This window comes from Podarcis liolepis (genome assembly GCF_965112155.1).
Source record: "Podarcis liolepis genome assembly, chromosome: 6".
Classification (NCBI taxonomy): domain Eukaryota; kingdom Metazoa; phylum Chordata; class Lepidosauria; order Squamata; family Lacertidae; genus Podarcis; species Podarcis liolepis.
The window spans coordinates 80,419,009-80,444,141 of record NC_139559.1 but is presented as its reverse complement, the minus strand read 5'-3'; the positions used below and the strand labels follow the sequence as shown (position 1 = coordinate 80,444,141).

The 25,133-nt window shown below is 41.1% G+C and overlaps 3 long non-coding RNA genes across 4 annotated transcripts in view; 1 reads left to right on the top strand and 2 right to left on the bottom strand.

Moving 5' to 3' along the window:
• Positions 1-6,135, top strand: part of LOC310708498 — a 28,702-nt gene extending 22,567 nt beyond the window's left edge. The window contains exons 2-5 of the long non-coding RNA XR_014527056.1: positions 1,409-1,775; positions 1,949-2,003; positions 3,678-3,781; positions 4,923-6,135. This is a non-coding gene — a long non-coding RNA (uncharacterized lncRNA). The remainder of the gene's footprint in view (positions 1-1,408; positions 1,776-1,948; positions 2,004-3,677; positions 3,782-4,922) is intronic.
• LOC310708494 overlaps positions 1-17,223 on the bottom strand; it is a 142,888-nt gene extending 125,665 nt beyond the window's left edge. Inside the window, exons 1-4 of the long non-coding RNA XR_014527049.1 lie at positions 16,776-17,223; positions 13,467-13,560; positions 11,198-11,296; positions 6,286-6,411 (exon numbers count right to left, since the gene is read on the bottom strand). This is a non-coding gene — a long non-coding RNA (uncharacterized lncRNA). The remainder of the gene's footprint in view (positions 1-6,285; positions 6,412-11,197; positions 11,297-13,466; positions 13,561-16,775) is intronic.
• Positions 17,224-17,952: 729 nt separating this feature from the next.
• LOC310708511 overlaps positions 17,953-25,133 on the bottom strand; it is a 38,233-nt gene continuing 31,052 nt past the window's right edge. For both annotated transcript variants that reach the window (XR_014527071.1, XR_014527072.1), the window contains 2 exons: positions 23,253-23,378; positions 17,953-18,060 (listed from right to left, as the gene is read on the bottom strand). This is a non-coding gene — a long non-coding RNA (uncharacterized lncRNA). The remainder of the gene's footprint in view (positions 18,061-23,252; positions 23,379-25,133) is intronic.

Sequence of the window (25,133 nt, the reverse complement as noted above, 5' to 3'; positions counted from 1 at the left end):
ATTTATTTATTTTTTACAGATGGCTAATGTGGAAATATTACGGCTTATCTATGGCCACCAGCATACACTCCAACATTTCTCCAATGAAAATAGGGACATCCTATTCCATAATAATAATAATACTTTTATTATTTATACCCTGCCCATCTGACTAGGTTGCCCCAGTCACTCTGGGTGGCTTCAAATATATATAAAACATAATAAAGCAACAAACATTTTTTAAAAAACTAAACATCCCCTATACAGGGCTGTTTTCAGATGCCTGGTTGTATAGTTTACTTATCTCCTTGGCTCAGGGGTTGCATAACTCCATACCCTCCAACATTTCTGTGATGAAAACAGGGACATCCTAAGGAAAAGCAGGACATTTCGGGATCAAATCAAAAACCTGGATGGCTTCTGTGAATCCTTAAAAATAGGGACACTTGGAAGGTGAGGGAAGACTTTTAATGGGGGACCTACTTTCTGCCTTCTCCTCATTTTAAGCATTGCACAGTTTAGGTGTGTTCTCTCTCTGATAAAGAGACAGTGGAGGCCTTTAATAATCAATTTTCTTCCTCAGACTTAGGATGAGAATATCACCCCAACCCCAACCCCCCTATTTTTATATTGCCTGTGATTTTACGGAGACAAACACACACTGCATTAAAACAGAAAAAAACAAGCAAGTTACTGATTCAGAAAGAAAGCTTAAGGAAAGCTGTTTTGGTTTCTTTGACTTCCATCTTCTATTCTCCACAGTGCCTTCAGTTCTGGTAGCTGCGAAGTGAGCCCCTAAAGCTTTTTCATTAGAGTAGATTTCAGTTACTGGTTCACAGTAATTCCAGCAAAGTGAACCAAATGGAACACGCTCAGTCGCCTGGAACCCTTTTCTTCAGAATTTGCTCCCCTCGGGAATACTGTATAGGCTATAAAAATCAGTCTACTTACCTGGCGTGACAAGATCCAGAAATCAACTACTAGATAGGCCCCCCAATTACAGTTCCTTCTCAACCATTAGGGAATCCATTAAACTCTCTTAAAAGATATCAGGCACACTGCGTTTAATCCCCCCCACACATCGCCACGAAGCTTTAAACAGACTTGTTTACTCATATAGTATTTTGCTCAGTGCTATTTTTCTAGAAAAAGAGGTGCCGCAACTCACCACGAACACCACCCTCGTTCTCTTAGAATGGCAATGGCGCCCACCTGAGAGGTGGGAAAAAAGCCCTGATTTTACTATTGTAAATTAGTACTAGGGTTATTTAGTGAACCAGGAAGACTCTGGGTTAAACTACTACTTCTGCCAAAAACATGACTTGAGACAAGCTGCTTAACCTCAGCCCTCCACACACATAATAATAAATATTTATTTATTATTATTATTATTATTATTATTATTATTATTATTATTATACCTTTCGAGATGTGAACCCTCTCAAGTATGCTTGCCAGGAATAATTACACTTGCTTCTTCACTTTGTCAAGAGTTCCCGGGATTGGTTTATGACTGAGTTTAACCTGGAGATTCTTTTGCATCTGAAATACTCTATTGCATCCAATGTGCAACGGGACTTCCATTTTCTCTCCACCCCACACCTCCTATCTTCTCCGGAGAGTCCTCCAACCCTCTGTAGCTGCTTTTGAGGGCACTTAGGGGGTGGAGCTGTGTATGGCAGGAGTGGAAGAGGAAGTTCCTTTGCAGAAAGAGGAAGTCTGTTGCAGGAGCAAATATACAGCAGGGGATGCAGACCATGGTTTTGGTGTTTTGACTTATTAGCCATCTTGAGTAGGTGAGATACCATCATTTTAAATAACTAAATTACCTGCAACTTTAATCTCTTTTATTTTTCAGCTGACTGGATTGCAAATTGCAGATTCTGCCTACCTCTGAGGCTGTGGGAAAACAAGCTGCTGCTATGCTTCCTTGCCTGCTATAGAAAAAGGGCTTCTTCTTTTTTTACAGGTGGAACTCGCCAGAACCCAAGTGGATACTATTGCCATTATGAGAGGCTTTCGTGGTGAGTTCCGGCACTTCTTTTTCTTGAAAAATAGCATTGCATAGAATCATAAAATTGTAGAATTGGAAGGGCTACAAGGGTCATCTAGTCCAACCCCCTGCCTAATATGAGGCTTGATCCCATGCTCAGGGCTTTTTTTTGTGAGCCAGAACTTAGTTCCGGCACCTCTCAGGTGTGTGCCATTCTAAGAGAACGAGGGAGGTGTCCATGGTGAGTTCTGGCACCGCATCATTTTTTAGAAAAATAGCAGTGCTCATGCTGTGTGGACTGAACTATCCGTAGAAAATCAGAACAGTGAAGCTCAGTGGTACCAGCACTCTGGGTTGGAGGGGGCCATGGGCAAGGTGACCACAGCAAGGCCTCAAGTAGGCTTACCAGGCAATGGTGGGCATTAGTAGTGAAACTGGTACTAGGAAGCACTTGGCAAAGTAGCAAGAACAGCACCAGCTTCGATTCCCCAAAATGACCCAAGATCCTGGTAGAGCCCCATAATTCCTTATTTCCCTGTTTGTTATACATAGGTCAGCAGCCACCTTCTTAGCCATTTGTCTGATCAATGTGGTAGAAAAGGAACAAAACGATGCTGCAACTCTTTAATCATTTTTTTAATAAAACAGAAAAAAGCCTTCCTTTCGTTTGATCTCTCACATCCCATATATTACCAATTCTGGAACAAGCTCCACCAAGGATCTATAAACTAACATCTCAACATACCGTGCCACGCTGTGGCCATTTTCTAAGTTAACTTTGACAGGAACTAACACAATCTTCAAAAACATCGTAAACTTTGCTTCGGAGCTGACACTCTATTGCTGCTTTGTGCATTACAGAAGTCGTATCCGGAGCTGAGGAAAGCCTATCTGGTGCTGGTCAGATATATGCCTTTTTGTCATCACCTCGAGACGCTATCTTTCAATTAGATTTAAAAAGAAGACGACAGAGACGGGGGGGGGGGCGGCAAGAGAAGCAGCTATAAGGAAGTGCCTTCTGGAAATGTTCTTTGGTACTCCATGTGTAGGTTAGATCTGCTGTTAATGCTAACTATGGTGGCTAAGCAAACTGGCAGCTGAGCAGTAGTGTGAGTGTTTTGCTTTGCCATTTAGGAAGCCAGCATTCATTCATCATCATGGCTTCTCTCCCAGGTCAAGTGGGGTTGAAGCTACAAAGGAAACAAGTTCATTCAGCCCCAGTGGGACAGTGTGTTTCACGTTACTCAAGAGTGTCCTCGAATTTTCAACAAATATAATGTGCTTTATTATCACTCACTCCAGGGGAGGGCAAGGAATGGTTGATCAGCCACACTAGAAAGTTTTTAGTTATTACTTTTAAGAAACAATAACTCCCCCCATTTCTCTAAAATTGTTTCTCTAAAAATGCAAATTATGCATGAGAGGAAGGTATGGCTAAGTATAGCCCTGGTCTCAATTTGCGGGGAGGGAGCAGTGAAAGCAAAACCATCACCTTATACTAACTTGAAGTCTTCATATGTGTAGAAATACATGTATGACATTGAACTGCTCCATAGTTAAGGGCTAGGATGACCAGATGCAAAAAAAAATGGGGTGCATGTATATTTAAAATTGTAGAGTAGAGGGAAACGCAATAGATAAGATTGTCAGGCCAGGCAAGGAAAAAACCTTCCTGATAAAATTTCCTTTATTCCATTATTAACAGTGCAAGAGCCCTGTCCTTCTTTGCATTTCATCAGTGGTCAGGAGAGTATCAATATTTGGAAATCATGCTAGAATACTTTTTTGGAAGGTCTTCTTTGTTGGGAGGTAAGTCCTCCCATTATGCAGTGTGAGGCCCATGAAAGGTAAGCATTTTTTCATCATCATCTACAACAAAAAATATTATTATATTTTTAATCACAAGATAAGGCACTTGCAGGATTTTCTGGCTCAGGTACCAAAACAACTTGACCAGCTTTGGATTTTGGATGGGCTCTGTTTCGAGTTCTTCCTCAGGTTGCAAACTATATCGGGGTAGCCTAGGCATCGCCAACCTTCGGCACTCCAGATGTTTTGGACTACAATTCCCATCATCCCTGACTACTGGTCCTGTTAGCTAGGGATCATGGGAGTTGTAGGCCAAAACATCTGGGGGGGGCCGCAGATTGTGGGTGCCTGGGGTAGCCCTTCGAAACATCACAGCAAATCAAGCACCCAGGTGACTTGGCTCAGATTAAGCCCACATCAGACTTGTAAAAGAGATCTGCACCTAACTGCAACCTCTAAAAAGCAGGAGAGGAGAACCTGTAGCACTAAAGATGTTGCTGGATTCCCCATCAGCCCCAGCCAGCATGACTAATGGTCAGAGATGATAGGAGTCTAATAACATATGGAGGGTGACAGGTTCCCCAAAATGACTTCTAAAAAGTGAAATGGTTATTACTTGTCAAATCATAGGTTCACAAGAGAATTGTAGACCACTAAAGAAAAATTGCTAGAATTTTTTCTTTCTTTCCGTATTAATTTTACAAAAAAAAAGGTGGTACAACAATTCTGTATATAACATAGCATACAATTGTTTTAAATGAAGTCTTTAATACATTATCCAGCAGTGTATAGGTCTAAGTGCTCTAAGCAGTTGAAATGCACAACTCACAAGTTTAGCTACTCCCTTCTTGTTGGTCATTGATGGGAGCTTTGTTGTATCCGGGTTCTTCTTTAATAGTATATATACAGGAAAGCAGAAGGGCAATGACAATGGAAATAGTGCTGCCATCTTTTGGTCATCAACATTAATAGTGCTACATAGGAAGGCAGCACACAAGTAATCCTTCGGGGGGAATTTCCTACTAGTAGAAAATATTCAAGTGGAAAAATAATCCTGTTAAGCTCATTAAAACAACAGAGGTCAGATAATTTAAATAACGAATTGCAAGGATATTAAAAAATGTGTAATTCCTGCTTTTAGTGGTCAACAGGATAGCACTGCTGCAGCAGGAGACAGTAAAAGGGAGAGAAATTTTCAATAAAACACAGAAGAACCTGCCTTAGGACCATTCAACCCTGGAAAAGAGAAAGAAGGAAACAGCTAATTCACACACACCTGCTCGCGACATAATCTCTCTCAATTTGATTATGCAGTACATTATGATTCTAAGGAAAATGTGTGATCTGTGTCCATTGGAAATTATTGTATTTGAATTAACATTGGGTGGCACAAATATTCTGTCATTCTTAACCTGGGACGGCACACATGCAAGTCATTGCTTGGTGCAACAAAGCAGTAAGTGATGTGCAAACATATGTGATCTGGCTCTTCACTGAGCTACAACCCAGGAAAATAAGGAGGGGAGGGAATTAAAATGCAATGTATTACTTTACAATCATTATTACAATCAGCACTTGTCAATTTTAAAGATTCCCCAACTACTGATTCACTTAAAGGATTGGCTCTGGAGATCTTACTTAACAGCCAAAGTTTTTAAAAAGTGTAGAAATACTGCTTCATTTTGGATTGGCTCTTTCAAAGTTTAATTCCCCCCCCAAAAAAAATTGTCATTATACTGTGCCTTAACTCTGCTCTGCACCATATTTTGAAATATCAAATACTAATGACACAAGGGCATCCTATTGTCAGGTATTTTAAGGTGCTGCATGTTGCTGAAGAAGTATTACCCTGAACAGAGACAAGCTGCTACTTGCAGCCTAAACAACTCCAGCCAGAGCTGTCAAGAGCCCCCAGTTTCTGCCTTTTTCCTCTTCCTCAGCTTTACTTTCTGCCTCCTTCATGTCCTGCCTTCTGCCTCAGTTGAGAATTGCTCCTTTCCCTCTGTTCCCATGTTACGGAGCCAAGCAATAGCGTTTACCATATTGGTCACAGATCCAGGCCAGATGCTGGCTGTGTGTAATGTCTGCTCACACACAGTGAGGACAATTATATTACACATCCATGGTAGAAATCCTTTGGAAGGTGCATAATTACCTTCGCAGGAGAATCCATGTAGCCAGTTATTTTTATACTGGAAAATGGCAACTCGGCTACCTCCCTTTAAGGGAAGTGGCCTTTCCTGGCACAAGATTACATATGGATGGAGCAGCATGTGGTTGTCACTGAGAAATTGCCGGTAGACTGAACAGGTTTTAGGCAAACGGGGGTCTCTGTCCTGGGAGCACAATCAACATCCTGTAACATGTAAAATGTTAATGTTTTCTTTTTACTGAGGGACGACTAAGCATGCTTGCAGATGAAGTGCCAGTGATTCAACAAACTGCTAGTAAATATCCTGCTCTTTTGTGATCTTAAGGATCAGCCCTATGACCGGGATCCTCACCTGACCCACTTCAAGGCAGAAGCAGATTTCACAGCCTTGAGAGTATTTCCTCTGAGTTACACCAGTGAAGATTTTCTTTAGCTTCCCTCTGTGGTCAACATTCAAGGAGCGCCACACTTGACAATCCTGGGTGTAAGAAAAAGGGTTGATCTGCCCATTTCCACACAACTTTACCTGAAAGAAGGTATACCGATAACATTCCCCACCTTTGGGTTATTGACTTGTTTAAGGCCTTTTAATGTAACCATCCAACACCCCAAGGTGGTTTACCACACAAACATCCTAATACAAGAAAAAAAAGTCTGTTTCAATCCAGTCTATGTGGCAACCATCAAAGGGGGCTCATTTGGGAGCCATTTTTCCCTGGGCAAACCCCACACACAAATCTTTTGAATCCTCCTGAGACTAAAACTCCTGAGGGGAGGGGGAGAAAAAAGAAACAAACTGCTAGTTAGAAAGACTGCCCTGAGGCACATTAGAACAAAGCTTATATACCGGTTTCAAAGAGTCATAAAACTTAAAAATATTATTATACATACAGTCATACCTTGAGTTGAATGTGCTTCGGGTTGAGCGTGTTCGAGTTGCGCTCCGCAGCAACCCGGAAGTGACGGAGCGCGTTACTTCCGGGTTCCGCCGCTTGCGCATGCTCAAACACTCAAAATGACGCCATGCACATGTGTGGAAGCGGCGAAACGTGACCCGCGCACGTGCAGACACACCGTGCACTTATTTCACACATCTCTTGGAACACATATTGATATGTTTATTACCAAGACTATTGAAATAAAGCATAGAATAAGATGTAGCCATACATTTGGCCTTTGAATTCAGAATGCCAGCATAGAGTCCTTCCCACTACACACACATATACAAACAAAACTTTAACTGACTGAGGGGAGGAATTCAAAGGAATATCATATTTAACTTTTACAGCAATAATTTTGAAATCCTCCCAGTATGAACGGAGTTTTTACAAACTCACAAAGAACCTTTTTAAAAAAATAATAACACTGGGCTATTATTTTATTTCAAAACTAATTACATTAAGGAATTGGCAACAATAAGTAGATGGAATAGAGCAGGCAGTTTTGTATATAAATGATTTATTGGTCTTTTGTGAAATTTCAATTACCTCTCCCCCCCCCACCCTAATTAATTAATTAATTAATTAATTGGTTAACTGTGCAGTTTACAGAGGAAACAAGGTAAGGCGTTTTACAATCTAAAATTCAACACAGGAGAAACAAACAGAGGAAAGGGGGGAAGTAGAAACGGGTTAAATGAGGAGAGACTATGGTCACATCCACACAATACATCTAATGCACTATTATGGCATTTTATCAGTCATATAGCCTTCCCAAATGAATCCTGAGAACTGTAGTTTGCTAGGGGTGCTGAGAAAGGTTACACAGACAAGCTACAGTACCCATGATTCTTTAGGGGGGAGCCATGACTATTAAAGTGGCATATGAGCACTTTTAATATATTAAAAGTGACCTTAGTGGGCATGAGAACAAGGGGACTGTACCAAAGGCTTTGCGGCAAAGGTACCTTACCATATAAATATTTTGACACATTCAGGGAAAGCATTGCCAAGCATTTTTAATCATTACGGATGCAATACAGCTAAAATAATTTTAGTCTGAATTTATACCATATTTTTGCCAACGGTCTTACAAAAGGAAGGTGCAAAGTCCCACTGAAACAAATGGGAGCTGCAGAGCTGAGAACTTGCAGCAGCACACCCTCAACCCAGTAATAAGGATCTAAAATAATATTTATTCAAATGTATGCATTTGAAAATGTCTCTAAAGTTGAAAACACAATTTCCCCAAAGGACTCAGCCCAGCCAGGCATATTTACCCCATCGCTTCAGATCGAAAATGTTTCCAAGAGCAAGCAGAAAATATGGCAAAGGCAGCCTCCTTGTCTGAAGTATTTTACATGCTCTACATAGCTTAAAAATATGTGGCTTATTAATGACTGATTTTTCAACCTCCCCAATAAGCTTTTTATTATTATTATTAAGATGACACCCCTTTACTGATACAGGTGTCACACAATTCCGCTCTGTGCATGTATCCTTTATGATGTTTAATATAAAAGATAGCCCAGTATTTATATCCCTTACAATAAGAGAATGGATTGTTTTAAGGTTATACAGTCCAGCTGTGATAAAGAAAGAAGGAACCTTACAAAATGATAAATATTTTCATTAAAAAACTTTAAAACTAAAAGTTCAAAGATATGTTCTCTTCTCTTATATCTTGTCAAAACATGACTTAGGGCCCAAAACTAATCTACTTTCAATTTTATTCCATATTTCAGTGCTGTCATAGTACTCAGCAGAGAGTATTGGAATACGATCATTTTTTATTTTGTTGATGTTACCGACAGCTTTATTTCACAAAGCAATCTTATACTATGTCTACCAGTGGCAGGTCACAGAGGTCAAATAGTCTATCCTTACAGGTAGAGAGCTTATTAAATGGCACGTCTATTAAACCCAATGGACAACATAAAGAAACATTTCAGCAAAATATTTTTAACATAGTTCAATGAAAATATGAGTGGAAAGAGTAGTAAATAATTTAAAATGATGCCGGTATGAAACTTAGGTCACAGCATTTTTAGAAAAAGGGGGAAAGGAGGGGGGTCTTCAAGCGCAATCCTACTGCTAAAGTTTTTAGAACAAAATCTATTTTTTTAAATGCCTGAGGAAAATCAGTGTAGCCCATGCATAAGTTTACATTGTGTGTTGCATTTATTTATAGGTAACTGGATTCGTGACTCTGTAAACTGCCTTTTTTTTAAACATACAAAAATAAACAACAGCAAACAACCTAATCCTATACAACCATTGCCTAAAATTGTGTATTGTGGTAACATTCTCCTCTTCTTCCACTGCAGAACCTCCCTTGCTCCTGCCCCATAAAAACCTTGTGACGAATGTGGTGCAAGAACTGAGGCCCCAATCTGCACTATAAATGTAAAGCAGGAGCATACCACTTTAAACAGTTATGGCTTCCCACAAAGAGTTGTTAGGAGTCCCCCTATTCCCTTCACAGAGCTAAAGTTCTCAGGGTGGTTAAACAATTCCTCTTTTCAGGAAACTGGGAATTTTATCTTTGGAGGGAAATAGGGGCAGTCTTTTGAATTATGGTGCTGGAGGAGACTCTTGAGAGTCCCATGGACTGCAAGAAGATCAAACCTATCCATTCTTAAAGAAATCAGCCCTGAGTGCTCACTGGAAGGACAGATCGTGAAGCTGAGGCTCCAGTACTTTGGCCACCTCATGAGAAGAGAAGACTCCCTGGAAAAGACCCTGATGCTGGGAAAGACTGAGGGCACAAGGAGAAGGGGACGACAGAGGATGAGATGGTTGGACAGTGTTCTCGAAGCTACCAGCATGAGTTTGACCAAACTGCGGGAGGCAGTGGAAGACAGATGTGCCTGGCGTGCTCTGGTCCATGGGGTCACGAAGAGTCGGACACGACTAAACGACTGAACAACAACAACAACACTCAGCAACTTTAACAAACTATAGTTCCCAGGATTCTATGGGAAAAGCCATGACTGTTTAAAGTGGTATGATACTGCTTTAAATGCATAGTGCAGATGGGGCCTAGGAAATCTGCATCGTAGTATATGCGGGTCATGCTTACAGCAGCACAATGGGTTACTTTTGAAATGCACTAGTAAAAAACTAAGTTAGCAAAACCCTAACTTCACGCCAGACTCTTAAGCTGCATGGGGAGGGGACTGGATTTCTAGAGGAGTAAGCCATGTTAGTGTCTTGCAGCGAAAACAACGAGAAGTTTTTGACACCATAAAGATTAACAAATTTATTCTGGCATAAGCTTTTGTGGAGTACCATCCACTTCATCGGATGCAACAGAAATTCAGTCTCGATCAAAGCATATGGACTGGGATCAAGACTGTGTTTCTTAGAAACAAAAGGGTTCCTTGTCTCCATGGAAGACTTCTGATCCATTAGTGTAATTTCATTGGCAAAAGGGGTGAAGTACCCCATTTTGTCAGTTTTCCCCTCCTTCTGCAGTGCCCTATGTCCCACCCCTGAAAATCTGCTCCAGAGGTGACCTGAGGGACCCTCCGGAACACATCTCAGGAGTAACCCCTGGAGCCAACCCAATATGTTTGTTACTTTGCCTCAGGGATGGAGATTCTGAAGCTCCAGATGTTACAGATTACTACACCCATCACCCCTGGCCACTAGCTATGCTGGCTGGAAGTGATGGGAGTTCAAGTCCAATAACATCTGGAGGAATACAGGTTATCATCCCTACTATGCTGGATCGTCATATCCCTATGGTTTACAGAAGCACCCATAATTTAATTTCAGAGCGGCACACAAAAAGTCCCAGATCAATATTTGGGGGGAAAACACACAAAATGATAGGGCGCCATCAATCCAAGTAAAGTTCCATAGTTTCAATTGGAGAATTAAGCTTATCCTTCAGCAGTGCAGCTTAAAACAGTAGCTAAAAATGTCGGGGGCGGGGTTCCCTAGTAAACAACACTAATATTTTCTGCCTTAGGTAAATTGAAAAGGGAATATAAATTGCCTCAAACTGAGCCAGACCATCACTCCATCTACCTCAGTATTGTCTATGGTTACTACCAGTGGCTCTTTGATTTTGTTGTTCTTAAGCATGCCCAATACTGATTTTTTCAATATTGGTGGTTTCATTACTGCATTCAGAGGAAGAGGTAAAAAAAAAAGTGAGTTATGCATGGGAGCCATATATTCAAATAGCAACTCATGGTACATTGCCTTCAAACTTAACCCTTGCTTTTCAGTTTTGCTATCTATTCCAACTGACTAAATGCAACAAGCTTCAACAGGGTTATGACAACAACTATAGCATCATTTTAATTGTCCACTCACAGATCCACATATTAGCTAATGATCTGCTCTTGGCTTCTGACGTCTTTCCACTGGACCCTGCTGGATACTACGCGGTACACTTTTTATCAGTAGATTCATCTGGTCAGATAATTAATGAAAAACAGAAACATAAAACATGAGTTGTTAAAGTTCACAATTACCTTCCCTCACAGCTTCACTCTGAACGTCCTTGCTTTAACACGCGGTAAATCATCTACCTAAATGTATTTGCACCCAATCATTTTTTAAAGTCACAATCTTTGTAGTGTCAACTTGTCAAGGGTCAAAGGGAAGAACAGGCAAGATTCCCAAATCAATCTGCTTGTAGAAACTGTCTCATTTCATTTCAAATTACCTGCTGGGGCTGAAGCAGCAGGCAATGGACAAACTGCCTTCCTCCATAAACCATGACAGCACAGGTCGAACTTATGTGATCATTCATAAGGGGCAAGTCAAGCTGGGGCTGTCATTAACTACTTTTAAACTGCTGTGCAGGGTTAAGTGATCTTGCAAGGCAGCAGCAGATATAAATACTATTTGGACAGTTTAATGTCAAGAGACAACTCCTCTGGGATTAAAACTGTGTAACCCAATAGTGCAGTTGTCGATGGAAGGATTAAGGGAGTTTGGAGATGTTTCTTGAAACCCCAACTTTGCATGTTTTTGCATAGGATTTACATGCCAAAGGCAGGGCAAAGCTCTATGAACCCTAACATGCTCTTCCAAAAGCACGAAATAAAAGTATTCCTGATGCAAAACCAGTTCTCTCATTTTGCAAGAGAATGACTTCTAAGGCCTCCTTCACAAGTTTTAAAAAGGAGGTAGCAAAAACTCTCTTGGGATGACTTGACCCATCTCATTTGCTCATTAGGAGACATTAGACTGAATTAATTCTGCATATTAAAAAAAAACGGATGCCGTTATGACATCAGACTATGAAATCTTTTTGAAATGGGATTATTTTTTTCTAAGGTGCTTGTAACCTCATCCCTTTTCAAGTAGGAGCAATGTCAAACAAACCGCTTTCATTGTGAAAATGAGTCAATAAAGTCACCTCATAGAGACTTTATCATCTGAGATTCAAAACAGTGAGGCAATTAATGGGAGAGTTTGAAAATCACACAATGAGGAAGTTTGGATGGCCTGAGGCTTGCCCACTCCTCCTCTGCCATGGCCACAATAGAGCAGCTCAGGAGCTTTAGGTTTCATATTATGCTAACTAGTGTCATCCAAACCTTGACCAATTGTGGCTAATGTTAATTACAGCTTGCATAAAATAAGCTGGATAAACCATAGGTCATCTTGACCACAGTTTGTTGGTTAAGTTGACACAACAAGCTGTGGTTAATCAATGATGGAAGTGAAAGCTTCCAGAATGCTCCCCAAAGCTGTGCAGGAATAGAGAAAAGGAGCAACATATTGATATTATCCTTATACTGTAATACTTCAGAGTCTAGACGGTAGCAATGGAGACAGCAAGAAATCACTATTCATAGAAAAATTGGGAGAAGGTTAGGTTAAAATCTTGTTAGGCTTTATCTTGCGAATTGCCCTGAGATCTTTTGATGAAGGCAGTAGAAGAATCAGAATCAGAACTTTATTAGCAAAGCCAACAGGCCACAGCTATACAAGAATTAAAAATAAAATAAAATAAACATAAAGAGGGGATAAAAACAAACAAAAGGAGGTCCGTCAGATGAACACGTCTGTCACTCAGATGGTGGCCCTCAATTTCACAGCTCTCTCGATGTACCTTGCGACCTTCTCTGTTGTCTGACTGTCCGTATCAGATAAGAGAAAGAACAGTATAATGTCTTGTGGACGGCCGGGGTTGGAGAGAATGAGTGGAGTAATAATCTCATTCCTTAGGTCTTTATAAAGGGGGCAGGATAGGAGGACGTGGGACACTGTTTCCGTGTTGCCATCTCTGCATGGGCAGAGTCGTTTTTCAAATGGAGTCTTTTGGTAACGACCTTCGAGTACGGCAGAGGGAAGAACATCCCATCTAGCCAATGTAAAGGCGCGTCTGTATTTTGGGATGGTTAATTTAGACAAATATGAAGCTGGGAAATCAAAGTGGGCAGGGGGAAAGTAAGTATACCATGGACACATTTTCTTTAGAATAGTCAGGTTGATGAAGGCAGTACTGTATATAAATCTGATTAATAAAAATTTTAATTTTAATGTAGACATGTTGGTTTTCTATACGCAAGGAGAGTGTTGGGATTTTTTGTTTGTTTGCAGGGAGCATTCAGTCCTTATTCCCTACCTGCAGGAACAGTTTCCACCCCCTTCAGTTGCAGCTTTCTGCAGACCAGACTATTGTGCTTAGCCATATTTGATGGAGAACGAACTTTGGTAACCTAAGTTAGAGAAATTAAATGCAGAAATTAATTGTGCCTTCGCATTCAAAAGCAATATTCTCAAACTTATAAGACATATCATCCAAATCAAAGCATGCCAATTCTGCAAGTAATTGATTTCATGCCTAAACTTATACATAAATAAGAAATTCCAGACTCATGAAGATTCTTTACATATTCCCCAGAAGGCATCCTGATGGCTCAAGGGGCAGCAATCATACTAAAAAATCTAATTGTTCATGCTCATACTACATTTCTACTATTATCCTGTTTAGTCAACCATATGTAGGTTTACTCAGAAGTAGATACTGACTTCCATGGAATTCAATAGGGCTAATTTCCAAGAACAGACTTGCAGCATTGCAGTCTCTAATGAATTTAATTACAGTGGTGCCCCGCAAGACGAATGCCTCGCAAGACAAAAAACTCGCTAGACGAAAGGTTTTTCCGTTCGCGATTTGCCTTGCAAGACGAATTTCCCCTATGGGCTTGCTTCGCAAGACGAAAATGTCTCGCGACTTTGTTTTCTTTGTCTAAAAACAAAGACATGTTTTGTTTATAAAGTTAATTTATTTTCCCTTCAATTTTTGAACTGCTCTTTACAGTATGTGTGACTTTAAAGAGCAGTTAATAAACTGTTGTTGTACCAAATTTGGCTTTGTTTGGACTTTTTTTGACCATAGGAACGCATTAATTGATTTTCAATGCATTCCTATGGGATTTCGTGCTTCGCAAGACGAAAAATTCGCTAGACAACAAAAATTGCGGAACGAATTAATTTCGTCTTGCGGGGCACCACTGTATTTTATCATTGTCTCTTCACTAGTAGCTTAAGAAAATTATATGAAAGATACATGCTGACACTTTAACTAAACAGGACCTAGCAATAGATTGAGTTCTCAGAATAAATGTCTTGAAATTCACATCAAATGCTTTTAAAATAGGTATTGCTGGAGAGACTTCATCATGAGAAGCAGAATGTTTTCTACAGCCCAGCCAGTGGTGGCCAATGCCCATTGGGACTGGGAGGGCAAAGGCTGAAAGGCCAGTAGGTGCATCCTGAGCCAACTACTTTAAATTTTGCCCCATCCTCCTATTATTTGATGATAATGGCAACACTGAAACTAAGGAGGAGGAAGCTGACCTGGGCTGGATTCAAGCAAGAAAGTGGGCCAGTGGGCAATGCCCCATTTGCCCTAAAGGACAAGCCTTCACTGTATACCAAGTTTGGGTCTCCAGCTGTTTTTGGACTACAATTCCCATCATCCCTGACTAGCTAGGCATGATGGGAACTGGAGTCCAAAAACAGCTGGAGACCCAAGCTTGGGAAACCCTGGTCTACAGAATGAGCTCCAGAGTAACAGATGTAAGTGTGTTCTCATTTTATTGGATCTTTTTTATCATTATTGTATTTTGCTATTTATTTTTTTCTGTGCTCCTTGGGGAGCTTTGCCAAACCACCAAAAAATAAAATAAGAGAACTTGACTGAATCACACTTCCACATGGGCTATTAATTATAGTTGTTGTTATTACCTGCCCTTTACTACAAGGTGCCAGATACCACAGTAAATAGGAATCCTAGATAGGATCCTTCATCAAAGCTGAGACAGCGGGCTAAATTTGGAGGTCCAGGAGTGGCCATGGCTGGGGGCTCAAGAGCTGTACCTGCTGCCCCTGAACATCTGCCTCTTGAGATGGTTGCCTCACTCTGCCTAATGATAGGGTTGGCTCTGCAAAGGTCAGCTGCAGAGCACACGTTTAGCATGCACAATGTTCCAAGTTCCATTCCTGGCCTTTACATTGGTGTGCAATGTTGTGCCCTCCCGATGTTTTGGACTACAATTCCCACAGCCCCGGCCAGCAGTCAGGGATGGTATGCTGGCCTGACAACCACGGACAGAAAGTTTCTACAGAGGATGATGAATACAGCACATGGTATCATGGGCTGTCCCTTGAGTCCGCTAGATGACATCGCAAGGGATCGTTGCCTTAGGAGAGCGAGAAAAATTCTCAGGGATGACTCACACCCTGGCCATCACCTCTTTAATCTTCTACCCTCGGGCAGGAGATATAGAAGTATAATCAGCCGTAAAGGTAAAGGGAGCCCTGACCATTAGGTCCAGTTGTGGCCGACTCTGGGGTTGCGGCGCTCATCTCGCTTTATTGGCCAGGGGAGCTGGTGTACAGCTTCCGGGTCATGTGGCCAGCATGACTAAGCCGCTTCTGGCGAACCAGAGCAGCGCATGGAAACACCGTTTACCTTCCCGCTGGAGCGGTACCTATTTATCTACTTGCACTTTGACATGCTTTTGAACTGCTAGGTTGGCAGGAGCAGGGACCGAGCAACGGGAGCTCACCCTGTCACGGGATTCAAACCGCCGACCTTCTGATCGGCAAGTCCTAGGCTCTGTGGTTTAACCCACAGCGCCACCTGCGTCCCTGTATAATCAGCTGTACCAACAGGTTAAAAAATAGCTTCTATCCGTGAGCGGAAAATAACATTGACTTGCGAGGTGGTGTGGTGTTCAATAAGAGATTGAGTATTGGGGGGGGGTCGTTTAATTTCATTGTACACAGGTTGTACAATGACAATAAAGGTATTATTATTATTATTATTATTATTATTATTATTATTATTATTATTATTAAAGTTGTAGTCCTTTGGTGTGAGTGAATGGGCTACACAGTTACTGTGACCACTGCAGTAACCCTGAGCTTAAATGCATGGTTGGATACAGGTACCTACCTTGCCCCTCCCTTCAGGGGAGGTGACCTATGCTAAGCTCTTACTAAGCTGGTTACTTTGAAGCTCCAGTCATCTGAATCTACTCTAGGTAACAAGCGATAGTTTGCTACAATAGCTGGCAGAGATTTTCCTATGTAATTTTTCATACTCCGACACTTTAAAAAGAGTACAAACATGTCAGTTTAACATGGCAAGTGCTTGAAATTAATGCCCGCTAATTAAGGATGAGCAGATTGCTAAGATTTACGTGGCACTGATGATACATTCCCACATGGAATATGAGGCAGCAAGTTGCCCTGATAAACTGCAGCTGTGCCCCCCCTGCTGCGGAAAACATTTCAGCGGCTCCTGCATTATGTTTCAATGAACACACACTACTTCTGTTTCACATGCACCTGCCATTGTTTTATATTCAGACAAAGCCTGGTGGGTCATGTCTCTGGGAAGAACATTTTGGCAACAACATACGTGCAAAGGATTTCTTCAGCGAAGCAACTGAAGTTGAAGTGGTATTCTATACTAATAATAATCAGGTCGGTGGCCCTGGAGGAATGTCCACAGAGATCTTCAGAGACATTGAGGAGTTTCGATGGGAGCCATTTTCTTTGCATTAATCTAGTAATTCAATGAGTTAACATGCAAACCGAAAAGAATGCCTTAGGACATATACTTAAGCCCTGCAGAGAAAGAATTACTCTTTAAGAAGGTTGCATGAAAGTTGCTGCTTTAATAATGATCAGGGTTTTCATTTGTTTGGGGAAGGCAGTGAATTGAAGAGATCATGCAAATACACACACAAAAAACCACCACCATGATTAAGATGCAAAAGTGAGAGAGGCATCCCATGCGTTAAAAGGAAAGCAAAAGCTGATCTACAGAAATATTATATTCACTATATCTATAGACAGCTCCATGACAGTTAAAAAGGTAAAGGGACCCCTGACCATTAGATCCAGTCATGGCCGACTCTGGGGTTGTGGCGCTCATCTCGCTTTATTGGCTGAGGGAGCCGGCGAACAGCTTCCGGGTCATGTGGCCAGCATGACTAAGCCGCTTCTGGCGAACCAGAGCAGCGCACGGAAACACCATTTACCTTCCCGCCGGAGCAGTACCTATTTATCTACTTGCACTTTGGCGTGCTTTCTAACTACAAGGTTGGCAGGAGCAGGGACCGAGCAACAGGAGCTCACCCCGTCGCGGGATTCGAACCGCCGACCTTCTGATCAACAAGTCCTAGGCTCTGTGGTTTAACCCACTGCGCCACCTGCGTCCCACCCATGACAGTTACACCCATATTAATTTGGAAAACAAAAGAACTCAACTTGCACCTAGGTAGCAACTCCAAAGAGTTTGAATCTCGCACTGATTTATTTATTTATTTTCATTTATATGCCACCTGTTTTTTCCTCCCAGGAACTCAAGGTGGCCCGCATGGTTCTCCCTCTCCTCATTTGATCCCCACAACCACCCTGTGAGGTAGGCTGGCTGAGAGGCAGTGACTAGTCCAAGGTCACCCAGTAATAAACTACTGGGTGGGCACAGACAGGGCAAAGTGCATCTTGAATGGGGGTAAACCTTATTCTACATATTAGATTTCTGAAGGAGAAGTAAATATAAAGGGGGAAATGGCAAGCACCCACTTAAGTCTCGCTGTCTAGCTTGCATAAACAGTAAGAGTTGCAAACTTTTTTTATTCTTCCTGATCCTATGCCTTGCACAGCAGCAGGCACCCAGAAATAAAGCAAGTCTTTTCCTGCAAGGAGGATGAAGGGATTATGAAAGCTTCACTGCCATAATTTCTGCATATCATGTTGCAGTTAAAAGCACAGGTGCAGGCTAGTAAATAAAATAATAATAATAATAATAATAATAATAATAATAATAATAATAATAATAATAATAGGCAGCAAATATGAGCAGACCTCAAACACTGTATCCCATAACTAGGTACATTTGAGTATTAATAAACACAGTGTTACCAGCAAATATACAGAATAATTTATTTTTCTTAGCTAGTCTTGCCAACTATTGTTTACTTCTGTCCCTGTGCTTTTAAACAGCAAGCTGGCAGGGGAAGCAGTCAAACTTTTCCAGGTGTTGGAGATGTGGTAAAAGCTTCATTTGTGTGCTTCAGGCCTGAGATCAGGGCAAGTAAAAAGGAGCAACACTATTTATAAAAGTTGTAACTATTGCAAAAGGGAATTTTTTTCTTCTCTGGACTATTTTAAAATGTACACTGTTTATTAAACATTCCCAGCTGCCACTCTCGTTTATGATGCTGCTGAAGTAATGCAGTTGTCATACCCTGTTATTTCCACCTTCTGTAGGTTGACAGTGTGGCAAATTAACATAGCAATTGCCTGGAAAAACAAACTATAGTGTTACTATAGATCTAATGATTAGGTTAGCCAGTCAACTGACATTGTGTCATCACCTTTATGATAGAATTCACTAAAGCAATCAGCAGATAAAAAAAAACACACCAGAATTCCTGAGCAGATAAATCACTATGATAACATAAGAATGGCTGCAGCTATAAATTGGAGGAAAGCGATCATAATTGAAAAACAAACCCAAGAGGTGGCAATTGCACAAGTTCAGCCACAGAGATTTCCCAGAAATCATGCATGAATCAGGAATACTTAATCAGGGTTGAAAACCTACCTCATAACTTTAAAAAAAAATTTAAAAATTAATTGAAAACTATTTTATGATGCTAATAATATGTAGATGTCACAGACTGGATGTCTTTGCACAAGATTCTTAATTATCTTCATGAAAAGGTTGGGATCTAGATGAGAAGTGACAAGCCAGATAAAAAATAATAATTCAAGTTTCATGTAACTAATAACATTATTATATGTACTGTGAAGCAGAAAAGAAAATAGTCACAACAAATGCCCTTTTAAAATACCCTATATTTTATTTATTTGCAATATAAACTTGAATATAATCCAAGAGAGGGCCTTTGGGATTTGCTGAATCTTTCTACTACGTGGATTAAAATCTCTCTGCCCATCTGAAATCTGAAATGTTAGAAAGTGCATTTTCCTCTCAAATACTTCTGGGTGCTAGAGTTTACTCCTCACAGAGTAACAATTCCAGCAACCCTTCACAAACCACAGTGCCCAGAATTCTTTGAGGGAAAGAATGGGCTTTGAATGTGGGAAGTGGAAATTAGCATTGATACTAGTGGTTCCCAAACTTCCTCCCCAGTCCCCAAAAATGGCTGAGAGTCTTAGAAGACAGTTTAATGTCCCCACCCTGCCTATTGTTGAGCAATTGTAATGCACTGTTCTTTTTAAAAAATGCAATTCAAAATGTCAATACAATAAGAAATAAGAGAAATTACACCACATTGCAGTACCACTGTGGACCACTTCATAGAAGCCCATGGACCACTGGTGGTCTGAAGACCTCACTAAGGGGGTTTAAATCACCTTAGGAGCAAATGTAAGTTGGATAGCTGCTCCAGAGATGTTCATAGCTGATCTAGGTCAGAAAAGGGAAGAGAAAGGAGAAGAAGTAGGACTATATGCTTACTGGAGTGGGAATTCTAAGGGAAGAGGGAAGCACTTTTATGGTTTTGTACATGGGTACCTGAGGGCTTGTCAACACCAACATGTGCCTGCCTATGTCCTCAGGTAATCATTGGAGGTCCTCCTCTAGGTGTCTTATTGTCTGAAGTGATGATGGCAGATGACACTTGGAGACAGGGACCTCTTGGTTGTAGCACCCCATTATGAAATGGTTTCCCCATGAAGGTCTGCCTGTGGGGCCTACATTGTTGGCCTTTCAGCATCAGGCTGCCATTTTGATCCCAATGATGCTGGGTAGACATTGTGAAGAACGAACATATATGAGGTATCCCAATCCCACAATAAGAATACTAGAAAGGAAGGGACAGACATCTCAGGCTCACAACTGCTCCTGAATAGTTTAATGGCCTGGTGATTTCAACAGTCCTGGAAGACAGACCAAAAGTATGGTACAGAATGGGCTGAGGTGGAAAGAATGAGGCTTACCTAAGGTCATTCATTTATTTTGGGATGTGATCTGAACTAGGCCTTTCTCAACACACTCTCTTAGCCTGAATTGTAGCCTGACATGCCTAGGAATAGGTCTCATTGACCTCAATGCATCTTACTTTACAGCAGACATACCGTATATAGATTTGCACAGTTAGTATTACACCAGTCACAAGCATCATTTAGAGAGGCCAGGGAAGAATTACGCCAATCTCCATATGGTACATCTAATTTTTTTTTCTTAAGATGATTTACATTTTTAGCTAAAATACACTAAATGGCAGTTGTTAGAAACCATTATTTAGACGTATGAAGGAAGAATACATGCCAGAGACTTTAGTCCCTTTTCTGAGCTGGGTGGAGGAGTGGGAGTGGGAGAATTGAATTATCTGTGCTGCTAGCCTTGCTATATCCTTCTTTTGGAGGCTTGAGTCCTAAAAATGGAACCTCAACAAATGCTCTCAAAACACACTGTGGTATTTTTGTTTCGTTTCACTATTTAATCTCATTATTTATCCAAGTACAAGGCAGTCAACCCTTTCTGAGAATCTTATCCTGACTGAGATCTCTGCACCCCATCTGATATATGCCACACCTGACAATGGCTCTCAATTCAATAAGAAATACATTCGAGGAACTTCAGTAATAGTGGCAAGGTAGATATAAGAAATTAGATATATTAAGAATAAGTTTAATTATGATAAAAGTATGTATTGGCAATAAGTACAGTAATATGAAATTGAAATATGGAATAGACAGGTCTTTAGTGTTAAGACCAATATATGTTTTATTGTTTGCTAAGAAAATTATGTGTCTATGGTTATTTTTGTGTGTAATTTGGTATTTGTGTGTTTTTTTCTTGTTGTATCAATAAAAATCTTTTTTAAAAAAAGGGGGGAAAAAGAAATACAAAACAAAACCTAAGCTGATGCATTAAGAGGAGGGGAGAGGTCAAGGTAAACCTCCTCTCCTTGAACACACACAAGTGCACAGGGACACACATGTACCTCTCTTTTTGAGAATCACAAATTTATGAAACTCACATATATGAGCAAAGGCAAATTTCTTGTTCCAAAGCGGGGAAGAATGTTGTTCGCAATCTGATGACTGCATGCACACACACCACTTCTGTACTAGAATAAGACATTTTTCCATGTATCACAGAAAGCTGTCAGGCCACTGGTCCATCCAGCTCAATATTGTCTACACAGGCTGGCAGCATCTCTGACCTGGAGATGCTGGAAATTTGACTTCTGCATGTAACACGGTTGCTGTACCATTGAGCTATAGCCCTTTCCCATGGATACTCAACTCTGAGTAAAACTATTCGTTTTGCATAACTTCCAATTCCCACATAGTTAACATATAAATGTAATTATAACATCTGCGCAAAAGTGAAAGACTGGCATTCACTTTAGCCGTTTTGTTCTTAATTTGAAAGTACACATAATCCCACAGCAATGCAGATGATGCAACACCGAGCAGTGACCTCAAGGCACAGGGCTGTAGCAAGCCTCTTTTGCTGTTTTTGTTTTTCTGCTTCGTTAATCCGCAAGAGCTTGGTCACTGCAAAATTATGTCTGAGTCATCAGAGATACCGTAATTTGTGCAGCCCAATCCCATTAATCTTTACTAAGGAGAGAAAGGTCTTCCTGTGCTTGTTGCTGCTGGGTAGATGTGCATAAGAATGTAGTCTTAATCTCCATGGCGCACCATCAAAGTTACGCAGCCGAATGTGCAGATAACCAATCTATGGTTGACATCTTTCCACAGGGCCTGCAAGACAGAGCTGTTGCACCAGGCCTTTGGCCAGGGCACAGCCTGACTCCCTCCTTTGGCAATCTTCACAGAACTCTAGCCCAATGGTTGCCATCAATTTGATTTGAATTAATTTTATAATGAAATGATTTTAGAATGTTGTATTATTTTATTGTTGTTAGCTGCCCTGAGCCTGGCTTCAGCTGGGAAGGGCGGGATATAAATAAATTATTATTATTATTATTATTATTATTATTATTATTATTATTATTATTATTATTATCAGAGCTTCTGCATTTCAAAACTTGCAGTGAAAAAGCCAAAAGTCAATGGCAGAGGGTGCAAATCTAATGCAAGCGCACAGTACTTCTCTGGGGAACACATACCAAATAAAATATAGTGCCCAATATAAATTTAGGAAGCTGACATATTGAGACATACAATTGGTTGGTCTACAATAACTGGCTCGTTGGTGCTTTTTCCAGCCTTACCTAGACACAGAAGAGATTGAACCAGGGTTTTTTTCCGGCATACAAAGCATTCTTTAAAAGCTGGTTGAACGTGAGAGCTGGCAGAGACCAAAGGAGCTGCATTCAGTGAGATTGTTATACTGTGAACAGCAGACCGGAGATGAAATCGAAATCTTCCTCTCTTGGGCCACTATAGCTCACATTTACTGATTATGAATGTCATAGCAGAGGCGTAGTGAAATTAAAGCTGCAATCCTATACACATTTAATTGGAAATAAGTACCACTGAACTCAGTGTAAACATGCATAGGATCAGAAAGTAATTTCATAATTTTTTCTTTCTCTTGAAAGAAAAACAAAATATATGTCTTCCTAATTTCTTCCAGCTGTGGGTCTAAAGTGGAACAAAACTATTTAAGATCTAGCAAAGCCACATAATTTATTTCACTAAGCTCATGAAATTTAAAACATAATTATAAAATCATAGCAATGCATTGTTCTTCGTCAGAAAAAATCTGGCGAAAAAATGCATCTTTAAACATACATTCTTGCTCTGTATTGTCTAGCCCTCACGAAAACCACTTTTGTGATTTGAGAAGTAGGTAGCACTAAACAATATTGTATCTTTATTTGTTGATAAACCGGCAGACTTACAATCTACTTGGCTAGTGTGGGGTGTGGGGACTTACACTGACATATTTTTAAACCATTTTCCGCTGATGTATCCATCCTCATGTATCTCTGTGCACTTCAAGGCCAAGGCATTTTGAAAGTTTTACATTTAGCCTGAATAGGGTGCTTTGAAAAGATTCCCCCTTGAATGAGAACAAAAGAAAGCACAGAAATGTTAATCAATTCTAAGTGTCACTAAGCATTTTCCAAGAAATAATTTATGTGGTATTTCTTCTCACAATCAGCCCACTTTTGATAGTTTCCCCCCTCAGCTCCCCCTTCCCCAAACAAAAGGAATTTTCATGGGTGCTGCCTTTCACAGGGCAAACTTCCTCGTGAGGTGAAAGAACAGGAGACTTGTGCCTTTTACAAATACGTGAGTTACTTGGGGAAGAAGGCAAACCAACAGACATATAGTTGGTATTTTTAAAAGCACCAGTCCCCCCCTCAAAAAAAAAAAAAAAAAAAAAAGGCAAGGCAAGGCAACATCAGGGCAACCACAAAACCCAAAACTTCCCTTCCCTTTGTTAGCTACCTACCTATGCTGATTTTTCTCTCTAGTCACCCACACTTACATATAGACAAAACACTCAACCTCTGTGTTCAGTACATGTGGCCAGCAACCAGCAGCCATCAAAAGTCATTGAACAAGCACCCTCCAGAATAGATTAAAGGTAAAGGTACCCCTGCCCGTAAGGGGCCAGTCTTGACAGACTCTAGGGTTGTGCGCCCATCTCACTTAAGAGGCCGGGGGCCAGCGCTGTCCGCAGACACTTCCGGGTCACGTGGCCAGCGTGACAAAGCTGCATCTGGCGAGCCAGCGCAGCACACGGAACGCCGTTTACCTTCCCACCAGTAAGCGGTCCCTATTTATCTACTTGCACCCGGGGGTGCTTTCGAACTGCTAGGTTGGCAGGCGCTGGGACCGAGCAACGGGAGCGCACCCCGCCGCGGGGATTTGAACCGCCGACCTTTCGATCGGCAAGCCCTAGGCGCTGAGGCTTTTACCCACAGCGCCACCCGCGTCCCTTCCAGAATAGATTACCTGTTGGCATCAACCGAGGGAGCATCTGTAGGTATTAACTTAATAAAAGACTGCTGAAAAGATAATCAGCTTGCCTGACAGCCCATTACAAGGGTTTTAGGGATTTGATTTGATTTATTTATTTTAAGCTGTTTGGAAAGCAAGCGCATTGCTTAGGTTTGCTGTTAGGGTGGAATCACTTCGACCACTTCCAACTCCTTCCATCTCAACAAAGTCAAGTGGCTGCAAAAATGCTGCCCAAGTTATATAGCTGTGAATTGATCTCATAAAATAACTTGTTCCCACCCCCCACTTCTTAGTACAGGTTACTTGACATCAAGATACTGAACTTGACTTAATTCGGCACCAGTGTCCTCCCTTTAAGATTAATCCACGTGCAATAAATAGCAGACTCTCACACTGTTCTCTTCCACATTCAAATTTCATCCATATAGGACTCCGTATCACTTGTTACCTCATCATGCAATTCACCACCGAAGTGTTACTGTTGAAATGTTTTTGGGTTGGGGTTGGATGGATCCAGAAAGATCTGTGAGCAGAATTCCACTGTATATCAGTTGCTCGGAGTCCACAAGTGTGGAAAGAGCTGCTGCTTTCAGGTGCCGCTTGTGGGTTTCCCATAGGCATCTAGCTGGCCACTGTGAGAACAGGATGCAGGACTAGATATAGTGGTACCTCAGGTTAAGTACTTAATTCGTTCCGGAGGTCCGTTCTTAACCTGAAACTGTTCTTAACCTGAAGCACCACTTTAGCTAATGGGGCCTCCTGCTGCTGCCGCGCCGCCGGAGCACGATTTCTGTTCTCATCCTGAAGCAAAGTTCTTAACCTGAAGCACTATTTCTGGGTTAGCGGA